Below are 11269 nucleotides of genomic sequence, written 5' to 3'. Positions count from 1 at the left end.
GCAAACACCTGTGTCTAGAAAGATGGAGTGCCAGGTTTTGCAGCGGGAACTCATTTGGTAAGACTGTTCCCTCTGATAATGTGCAAGGCAGAATGTGTACCCAATGAATGTGTGTCTCTAGTGTGAGAACTCGCAAAGCAGATATTAATCTGTGCTGGTCACTATGGGTTGTATTTGATAAGGAATTATAAGAAAAACAGTTCTGAAAAGTATTATCTGTTTGCCAGCAAGAATGAAAAAAAATAGTTCAGATATTTGGGGTCTTGAATGAGTTAAACCAGTAATTGCTTTCAATCCTAAATAGTAAAAGAGAAAATGTTAAAAGATGTTAAAATTGAGCTGTTTACAAAAACAAACAAACAAACAAGCAACAACAACAAAAATAAATAATAGATTTAGACTGCACTTTTACTCATAAAAAGGAATTAATGAGATAAAAATGCCTTAGGGAAAGATCAAACTAAGGGCCTGAGGCCCAGTAATCTTTTCAATTGGAAAAATAACTCAGGTAAAAGAGCTTAAGGGTTCCATTCTCTCATCAAATCCAGATAGACTCAAGAAAACTACCAGGGTCTTTAAGCTAGGAGAGGTACAGGCACATGAGTGTAAAGAAATACAGATGAAGTGAGAAGTGTCTTAGATAAAGAATCATAGCTGTAATTATTGGCACATGGAATTAATTGGAATTCAATAGGTTAGAAAAACCAACAAAGTTTTAAGAGAGTTGTATTGCTTAAGAAACTATGAGCCTGCACTAAAATTGTTTGAGACTCTAAAACAAGGGTATCCAATCTTTTGGCTTCCCTGGGCCACACTGGAAGAAGAAGAATTGTCTAACTAACTAACACTAGTGATAGCTGATGAGCAAAACCAAAAACCAAAAAAACAAAAAAACAACAAAAAAAAACTTATGATATTTTAAGAAAGTTTACAAATTTGTGTTAGGCTGCATTCAGAGCGGCCCTGGGCGGCGTGCTAAAACACCTCTCAGGCCCTGAGTAGGAAGTAGGCAAAGAAAACTTCATATTCTCTAGGATCCATTTTATATGACCCCAAGAAGGGAGAAAGGAAAGGAAAAATATCTCCCTGAGGGTGGGGACAGAAGACACAGAGACCAAGAACCAAGCTGGAACCTCCAGGAGAGCAGAGTCTGGGCCTCATGAAGGTAGGGTGCTCAAAAGAGTCTGCCTGGAAGGAATTCAGAATTTTTCAGGAACAGGGACTCCTGTTTCCTTTTTCAATTATGACATGTGTAAGTGCCAGATAACTTGTCATTTTAGTTGCTAGGTTTCCAAAGCTATGGGAACTACCTGTAGATTTGACATAGAGAGTACAGTATGCAAGGATTTTGTATCCAAGGATTCGACCAACTGTGGATAGAAAATATTTTTTAAAAACTCAATAAAAACAATATAACAATAAAAACTAATGTAAACAAAACAATATAGCATTAACTATTTACATAGTATTTACATTGTATTAGGTGTTGTAAGTAATATAAAAATGATTTAAAATATATGGAATGATATGTATAAGTTATGTGCAGATACTGCACCATTTTATATTAGCGATTTGAGCATCTGTGGATTGGATATCTATGGGGGTCCTGGAACCAAACCCCCATGGATACGGAGGGACAATTGTATCACTCAGAGATTCTGGATTCTGGACTTTGAGCTCAGTGCCATGACTGAGGAAGACCGTGGGGTTTTCTCTCTTAGAGGGGAGGTAGGTATAATTGTCATACATATCTATACCACAGGGAGACTGCACTGAATATCTGGAGAAACAAAAGGGTAAATTGTGGCAGATACTACCAGTCCTTAGCAATATTTCCAGTTCTCCTTTTTCACTCCTCTAGTCAGTAGGCTGGGGCTAGATGACTGGTCCCATAGCCTGACTGTGTCTATCAGGAGGCAATGCATTATTTCCCGGCCCAAAGTACGTGAGAGCTGATGGACCCATTTCCCACATTCTCCTCCTCTTCCACAGTGAACCCAGAGCTTTGGGTTGAGATGGGGGTGCCATAAAATGGAAGTACTCTGAAAAACGGAGCTTAAAGGCTTTTAACAGGTAAACGTGCAGTCCAAATTCTTAATTTGTTCTTGTTGTTGTTGCTGTGGAGGGCGTCTGTCCAAAAGCTTTCAGGACACACATAGACTTTACATGAGCAAGGAAAAAAATGTGTGTTTAGACACTGAGATGTTAGTGTTTTTGATAACATAACCGGATCTCATAGATACATTTATCTTAGACCATTCTATGCTAAATACACACATTCACACAAACATACATGCATACATATCTAATGGATTAGTTAAAAGAAAATACATTTCAACTTTTAAGCCAAGAAAATGTAAGTAAATATTTAACTTATCTCAAGTGAAGACTTTACACATAATGTGGTGAAAACAACACAAGTGAAAAAGTAGATCTGATTACTTGCAAATAACACTTTTGAATATCAGAAATATCAACAACTAAATGAAAGTTAATGACATGCTGGGGAAAACATTTTTTGCAATAGAGGGTTTATGTCCTAATATATAAGAGGCCCTTAAAAATGAGTATCTTAAAATATCGGCATCACACACACATACACACACACACACACACACACAAAGACAAAGAATATAAACGTAATTCTTCCAATTTATGAAAACAGAAATACAGACAGATACCTTCCAAAGCCATCAGAATCTGAACCAGTGAAGAGGAGCACGTTGGCTTTCCTGCCCAATTAACAGTCATAGAAGATCGCCTGAACTGCCCCTGGGATGTAGATATGCACCCTGAAAATATTTGACATACCAGAGCATACTTGTGAGAAATGTGAAAATAAATTGTTTTAGATTTTAATATTTTTCTTTATGTCTAACTTTCTTTAAGCATCAATGAGTTTTAAAAATGTAAAAATATTATAAATATTTTTGTGAGGCAAGAGGAATATTGTTGCGTCTTCTAGTTACAAACCACGGGATCCTAGAGATAACAATGAACACTCCCAAAAGCTCCCATTTAGGAAGTTTTTGGTTGATGGCATGACCCTTGAAGGGATCTGACCTCCTGAGAGAGTGACTCATAAATAATTACTATTTTTTATGATACAAATATTTTTGAAGAACAGCTAAAGTCTTCATTAAAATGGCATTATGCTCCTATGAGATTTCCCCATTCCCTAAGATTAATATCACAGTTGAGGAGACCTGAGTGGTTTTTTTTTACCTTACAATTGTACATGAGTAATTATTTTGTGCAGTGCCATAGGTTAAATGCTATCATGAAATTCACTGTCCTCCCGATTGCCATTTCTGTCACTTAAGTCAATGGAAGTCCACAAAAATACAGTATGACTCAGAATACTGGAGCTGTGGCTAAGCAAGAAAAGTTCATTCAAAATTGATTTTCTTTCAGGAATCCTTGATATTCTTCATTCCAATTGTTCACCTCTACTGTAGGGCTCAGTAAACACTTAAGGAAGTTGCCGTGCACTGCAGCCTGCCGGAGACATGAAGGAATGTACAGGAGGATAATCGCAACATCATCAACTCAATTCTCCAAGGTAGCTGGCCAATAATGCTGTTCTAATTGAATAACTTATCCACAGCTATTTCCCCTGGGAAAGCCGAAGGCTCAGCCTCGGAAAGAGGCAGATGGTGCCGCATATACAATGAAACCTGTAATTTTCTCTTGCCATTGGACATGTTAACAGTGGGCTGTTTCTGCTTATTCCTTAGTATTTTATTTTAATAGTCCCTTCCCAAATTATAATGTACGATGAAGCAGCCAAAGACAGATTCAGTGATACATATCATATTTAATTTATCATACCTCTAGCTCACTGAACAACTCACTTGGTAGTCAGCAGCAGTATATGTCAGGGACAGGTGCAAGCTGAAAAGAAAGCGACAGAAAAGGACCCAATTAAAACCAAAAGGGGAGATGAGTCTTCAGGGTGACATGGCATTCACTAGCAGCAAAGTGTGCAGTATCAAACGCATTCTAATTCTGATTTTTTTTTAACAGTAATTTGCCATGGGACAGGCACACCCCACGTATTTGGGAAGACAATGGGAAGGTTCTGTTTTCTGCTCCAAGACTGATTCAACCAGTTGGATCTGGAAGGGGATAAAGGGCTGTGTGGCTGCTTGATTTTCATTGTCTAGTGGCAGCCAAAGTTGGAAAAGAGAGAAGTGCAGACTTTAAAGGCAAGCAGCGACAGTTCATCAGCGGTCTAACAACACGACAGATGACAGGCCCAGAGGCACACCCAGGGCCGCCAGCCCATCAGCCTGTGCAGGATGTCAGAGAGCAGCTGCAGCAATGGAAGAAGATCATCCAGACTTGAATGTTTGGGCCTTGCTAAGACCATAGAGTCTTTGTGCTTTGGAAACAGTCCTCCATACAGAGACCCCTTCCTAGAAAAGAGTGGAAAGAAACCAAGGTAGAATGGACACAAGAGAAAGGAGACCATGCTAATACTCTTGTGCAATGCTTCTTCGGCAGGAACTATGTCATAAAGAATGTTCCATTCTGCAAAGCCATGTCTCTCTCTCTGTGATTTGCCTCAGAGGAGGGGCCTTTCATAGCTGTAGTGAGTAAGGGGGACCTCGCTGATGTTCATCAGATATGCCAAGGCACAGGAAGAAAGCATTGAGGTCACAGGGCAGCTCAGGTCCGCCTGTGGTAATTGAAAACGGGTGATGAGATGGGGTTGATTTTAGTTTGGAAAAGTAAATTAGTGCTGCACCACTCGGACATGGCTAATTCAGGAAGCCTCTGGCTTGTATGAGACACTCAACATGCCTTTCAGAAAGAAATGACACAACAATTAATGTGTCAAATAATAATGTGCCACTCGAAGAAAGATAATTGTACCCAGCGTCAGGTAGTTATTAGGTCAGAACGAATGCGCATCCTTTCAAAGGCAACAGCGTCTATTCACTCTGGCATCCTACTGTAAGTACAGTATTGTGTTCATAATCACACAGACTGAAACCAGGGACACTGGGTTTTATCTGATTTTTCTACATTTGGAATTCCCTAAACAGCAAACTCAGTCATGTGAAACACAAATGAGTGTGATGAAAGACAGATTGTTATACCGGAGAAGAGGCTTTCTGTGCTTTTCACATAATACAGAGCATGGGGACTGTTCCCAAGAAGGTTTAAGCATATGTAACAAAAACTATCAGACCTGAGTTTGCTCATGTGTAAATGATAGTCTTTCCTTCTGGTGATTTAATGCATGAGGACATCAATCAGTCACATCATGGCCTCAGAAGTCCTTGTTCAATTTCTGGTGCCATAACTTACTCGATGTGGGATCTGGACAAGTCATTTAACCTCACTGTGATTCTGTTTCCTCATTTGAAAAGCAGAAATAGAAGAGCCTGCTGTATATTTAGCTCCACATCTGTTGGGAGGTCAAAGAAGAAAGGATATGAAAAGATGTTTGTAAACATAAAGAACCATGTAAATATAAGACATTATTTTATTAATGCTCCAGATCAATTGATGTTTAGTGAATGATAAAATGTGATATCTTTTGAACAGACAGTTTTACTTAAGAAAAACTAGGCAATGGCTTCTGTCTTTACAAATGAAAACCTTCATAATAAATGGGGGCTCTCAAGACCACCTGCCCAAAACTGAACTAAATCCTCATTTCATTCAACCAAGAATGGGGAACTGAAATACATGATTATTATATATGCATATGCTTCTGTTTCATCCACTCAGGCATGCTTGTGATGGGATATGAAAAATTAGCCATCTTTAGAAGGAGAGAAACACTGGGTTCGGGGGTATTTCTTCTGTACAGGCAATTGGCCTGGTTATTGTCTAAAGGTATTTAAAATTAATAGAATGCAATTGTATGCTATATAAAATATTCAAAGCAAAGCTATTTTAAGGTATAGCTTCTATACCTTGTCCTCCCATGAAGATGCATTCTCAACTGATATCTTGACTATATGGACAACAAATCGTAAAAGAAAAATGTACAGTGTGGTGTTTGACCTTCAGTAGCTTATGATAGACATTCATACCTGTAAAGAGATCTTGTTAGAGGAAACAAACTAATATATAACAAACAGATAATTAAAGTAAGCAGCACTGAGACAGAGAAGAGTTGGTGACTTAGCCTGCTGAAGATAGACACTTTGCTAATTTGGATTAAAGAATATAGGTATGTCTGCTCCAATATCATATAAATGCCAAAAAACTCTTGCATTCTGCAAAAGACTACCTAAAAACAAGCAGAGCTGACAGGCAAAATAAGATTGGCGGTGTGAGCCCCACTTGAAATCTTTGTATAATTCTATCTTGAAAGTATTATTCCATTATTTCCATCTTTAGATAATTAATTGAAGTAAATCACTAAATCCAGTCCACTTCAAGAAGAAAGGGAATAAGAACTTGGGGGCTATCTTTGAAGCCATCACAGGCTATCTCTTAGAGATAAAGGAGTGTTTCAGGAAGAGAAGACAACATAGTTGGAGAGGCCCAAGAGTTGGTTCTTGGGATCATTTGATAATGGCAGCCACAGAGTGAGGCAGTGGCAATAATAATGAACAATCCAGCATAAGCCCTGTCCTCCCTTCCTGGAGGACAGAGGGAGGTGTTGGCAGTGGTCTTAGGTTTTAAGTGTGAAAATAAGTAATTCAAAGTCTAAGCTGTTAGAATTATAAATTATTTTGAGCCTTAAAGGAATGTGATTACAAGGCCTGAGTTACATGGCAGGCAGCTGCAACCTAAGCACCTGTAATCTGTGTTCCTCTGATTATAGATTAGCCTTCTTCCTTACCTATGTTGTTTTGTAAAATGCTGTAAATGACTAAAGGGCACCAGGGAAGCCTCCTTCCCTCTTCACCGTTGATCTTCATTATAGATTAACTTCCCTCTTACCTTTCTCACACAAAGACCTCGTGGCTATCACATTGTCTTAAGATGAAATGTTAAATACACTTTTACAGTAGAAAACATGAAAGCCAACCCTACAGAAAAGAAAACAAAGTAACTAAATTGTTGTAACTCATAAACCAGCCTTGCATATAAAATGTTATAATCTTACTAAACTTCTTTGTTTTCTGCCTGTATAAGCAAGAACTTAACTTTTGTCTTTGGGGCACTGACCTCATTTATCTGAAGTCTGTGTCTCCTGGATGGCAATTCCCAGGTTTTCAGTCAAATAAACTTTAAGATTCTAATCCTTTTGATTATTTCAGGTTGACAGAAGCAACTTGGGAGACGTGGTGGTAGGTCAGAGTCTCTTGAATTGTTTGGTAATTCCTGGCCTAATTCTAAGGTATAAGCCAGCTGCTCTTTTGTCAAGTTATTCCCTAGAAAATGATCATTTTATTAAATATATGTGCCATTTTAAAATAGCAAATAATGATATGAAGGATGATTTTCTTAGACCTGAGCACGTCTTTCAGGCTTTGTGGTACTCCTGCCTGCCACGAAAAACTATCCTAGAGAGTTATCCACTGTCCTGAGGTCCCTACATCATGTCTTCCTCCCAAGAATCATCCCCTATCCCCTGAGATTTTCACATTTCCTCCTACTCCTGGGGAGACCTTTGTAATATTCTGATCCCTTATTTCACCTCCACTGATTTTTATTTCCTCCACAATACCTTCATACATGTTCATAGGACCATGGACATATATATTGTACGTGAGTCATTCTTGGGATAATACCAATTCCAGGGCCCTACCCCAGACAATTAATTCAGAATCTCTGGTTATTCTAACGGGCAGCTAGAATTGAGAAACCCTAATCTCCAAAATCTCAATTTTAAGTATCCTATCCCCTAGCCATTACTTTCTACTCATTCTCATTCAAACACCCCCATCCCCATTTCAATTACTTTTTAACCTTATAATGACCTCTAATCCATTGACACTTTGACAATTCATCTCTCTTCTCTTGTCCTCACCTTTTATGTACTACACTATAGTTCGACACTACATAGCCACTTCTATTCAGGGCTCATAATATCTTGGTCATTCTATTTATTATGCATGCCTCACAAAATTTCAACTTTGGTTAAATTAATTACCCACTTAGTTCATGTTGGCATTCAAGCAGCAGAATATTGCCAAGGAAAATCACAGAAGTATGTAGAATGGTCTTATTTCAAAGTATTATCAAAAGTTCATATGGACCCTTGACATTGAGAGATAGTCTCTCTACACTTTCCTAGTTATATAACTTTCCTGATTCTTCTGGATGATTATGATATAACACTTCTGTAGTGGGTTGAATGGTGTCCTCCAAAACACGTCCAAGTCCTAACTCCCAGTACCTCTGAATTTGACCTTTTTGGAAAACAGGGTCTTTTTGCAGTTATAATTAAGGATCTCAGAATGAAATGATCCTGGATTTAGGGTATGCACTATATCCAATGACAGGTGACCTTATAAGACATAGGAAAGGAAAATTGGAAACACAGAGGCCCAGGAAAGAAGACTGCCATGTGAAAACGAAAACAAATTAGAGTTACGTTGCCACAAACCAAGGGATGCCAGGAGCTATCAAAGACTGGGATAGACAAGAGACGATTCTTTCACAGAGCCTTCAGAGGGGGCGTGGCCCTTCCAACACCTTGATTTTGGACTTCTGACTTCTAGAATTGTCACAGAATAAATTTCAGTTGCTTTTAGCCTCTCAATTTGTGGTAATTTGCTATGGTGGTAGGAAACAAATACAACTTTTCATCTCAAAACTCCAATCGCTTCTCTTTCTCTCACTCCCCACCTTTGCCCCCACTCCCTGGATGAGTTGTATTTATTAATAAAATAGATGCAATCCGATGAAAACAATCTCTTGTTCCCATCACTCCCATATACCCACCTTCATTTGTATACACCATCTGCCTTTTCTTGCCTTGGGGTTCCTTTTCTGTCAAAGGACCCCTGTCCACTAATCTTTTTTATTCAACTATTATTGGGTGCAAAAGTAATTGGTTTTTGCCATTGAAAGGAAAGGCAAAACTACAATTACTTTTGCACCAACCTAATAATGTATGCCCAGTTACCCCCTCCTCTGTCCTGTACTATCATCAGTTGTCTACTAGAATCATTTCTATTGGCTTAAAAACATGCTTTGATATTGTCTGTCTTAAAAGTGTGTGTGTATGTGTGTGTTTGTACATGTACATGCTTTCGACCTTGACTTCATACCCCTCTCCAAATACTGTTTACTTTCTCTGCTCCCCTGACAGTTCTACTCCTTAAAAGAACTGTTCATATTTATTATTTCTACTTTCTCACTTCCCCTTTTCTGCCCAATTTACTTTGATCAAGTTTTTCTTTCTACCACTTCACTGAAAGACCTCCTATAATGATCTCTAATGTCTTGCATTTTGCTAAACCCAATGACTAATTCTCTGTTTTCATTTTCCTCAAACTTGCAGCAGTTGACGTAGTTCTCCACTCGCTCCTGTCACTTCCTGCTTCAGGCATTTGTAAATCTTACCTGTTATTATTGCCATGACAAGTTGAAATAATTGGGGAATGACATTTTTGGAGGAGCTAGTAATTCTCACTCTTGTCTTTGTGCTTTTTGTTGTGTCTATTTAAAGCTTGATAGAGGGTTTGGGATTGATTATTTTGTTTTGCTTTTATTACAGTCATGTTCATGGACCAAATGTTCTGGGAACAAAAGGACATTTAGAGATGGCCTGGAAAGCCACAGTCTAAGACCAAAATAATTTAAGCAAAAATGGAATCTCTATTAGCAGGGGTTCACTGATAAGACATAAACATAAATTAAGATTGCTAAATGCTATAAATAAGCAAATTATCTGTACTTTTCATATCTGTCATGCTTGTTTTTCTGTTTTAGTGGCAGATAAAGAATGTAGAGAGATTCTGTGCAAGTTCCCAGAGTCAGATCCTAAGTTGGGAACACATAGCTTAGTATCCAGAACAGCGCTCACCTACGGGTGATTTTATGATGCCAGATGTGAGACTTAGGAGAGAATCTGGTTTAACATGAATGTTTCTAAGTATTGTCCCGAATATGGCAAATGAAGACTGGTAGGAATCCAGATTAGTACTCAAAGGGAGCAGGAGTAGAAGTGCTGCATGAAGGTGATTTGTGTCTTTGCTCATGAATATGAATTCTCCCCAGGGAGAGTTGGAAAAGGCTAAAGCAAATAATGAAGAAAGAAAAAGAGAGAGGGAGGACACAACAGCCACTGGCCACCAACAGACAGAGAAACCGGTGTTTAAATATCCCTGTTCCTTTTCCTCCCTGGAGGGATAATGTTCCCTGTATTTTCCCCATGGGGCTAATGGGATTCTCCAAGTGACCATTGTGGAGGCTGACTTAATCACACCCTCTTCCCCACTCCTTGCTCAAGTTCTTGTGTTTCCCAAATAACTTCATGCACACAGAGTCTTGTTTCAGGGTCTGTTATGGAGGAGTGAATACTGAAACCCCACCTAAATTGATGGATGTCCTGGTAGCAGGAGAGGGTGTATACATGCTATGGGTCAAAATTCAAATGTTAAAATTCTACCTTGCAGTACTTCAGAATGTGACCTTATTTGGAAATTGGGTTGTTTGCAGATGTAATTAGTTAAGATTAAAGCAGACCAATAATTCCATAAGACTGGAGTCCTTATAAAAAGGAGACTATTTGGACACAGACATAGACACTCGCACTGGAAGAATGCCATGTAAACACAAAGGCAGAGATCAGAGTTGTGATGTGTTGCATTGTATACCCCTACAATTTTCATGCTGAAGTCTTAACCTTTGAGGGGACTGTATTTGGAGATAGGTCCTACACTGAAGTATTGAAGGTTATATGAGTTCATCAGGGTAGGGCCCTAATCCCTAACTAACTACATCTGCAAACAACCGCATTTCCAAGTAAGATCACATTCTGAAGAACTGCAAGGTAGAATTTTAACATTTGAATTTTGACCCATAGCATCTCCTGGGACCCTCTCCTGGGACCAGGAGCTACTGGGATCAGGACATCTGACAGTTTAGGTGATGTCTCAGTATTCACACCTCCTTAGTTCTTTTAAGGATCTGTGTCCTGAAAACAAGAGACACTATATAAAGGGCTCTCTCGCTTTCTCCCTCTCTCTCTCTCATTCCCTGCCCTACAACCATTCCACTACCATGTGAGGACACAATGAGATGGCAGTCATCCACAAGGAAGAATACAGCCCGCACCAGAACTGGAATCAACCCACACCTTGATCTTGAGACTTTTCAGTCTCCAGATCTGTGAGAAATTTGTTTC

The 11269-nt window shown here is 38.9% G+C and overlaps 1 long non-coding RNA gene across 1 annotated transcript; it reads left to right on the top strand.

The window, feature by feature from the left end:
- The first annotated feature begins 1667 nt into the window (after nucleotides 1-1667).
- Nucleotides 1668-5884, top strand: LOC105533534. The gene is made up of 3 exons (XR_001005127.1): nucleotides 1668-1728; nucleotides 3415-3562; nucleotides 4027-5884. It is a non-coding gene; the product is annotated as an uncharacterized LOC105533534 (long non-coding RNA).
- Nucleotides 5885-11269: the final 5385 nt, after the last annotated feature.

The sequence above is a fragment of the Mandrillus leucophaeus genome, unplaced genomic scaffold, assembly GCF_000951045.1.
Source record: "Mandrillus leucophaeus isolate KB7577 unplaced genomic scaffold, Mleu.le_1.0 Scaffold126, whole genome shotgun sequence".
NCBI classification, from domain to species: domain Eukaryota; kingdom Metazoa; phylum Chordata; class Mammalia; order Primates; family Cercopithecidae; genus Mandrillus; species Mandrillus leucophaeus.
This window is presented reverse-complemented; position numbering and strand designations above follow the sequence as displayed.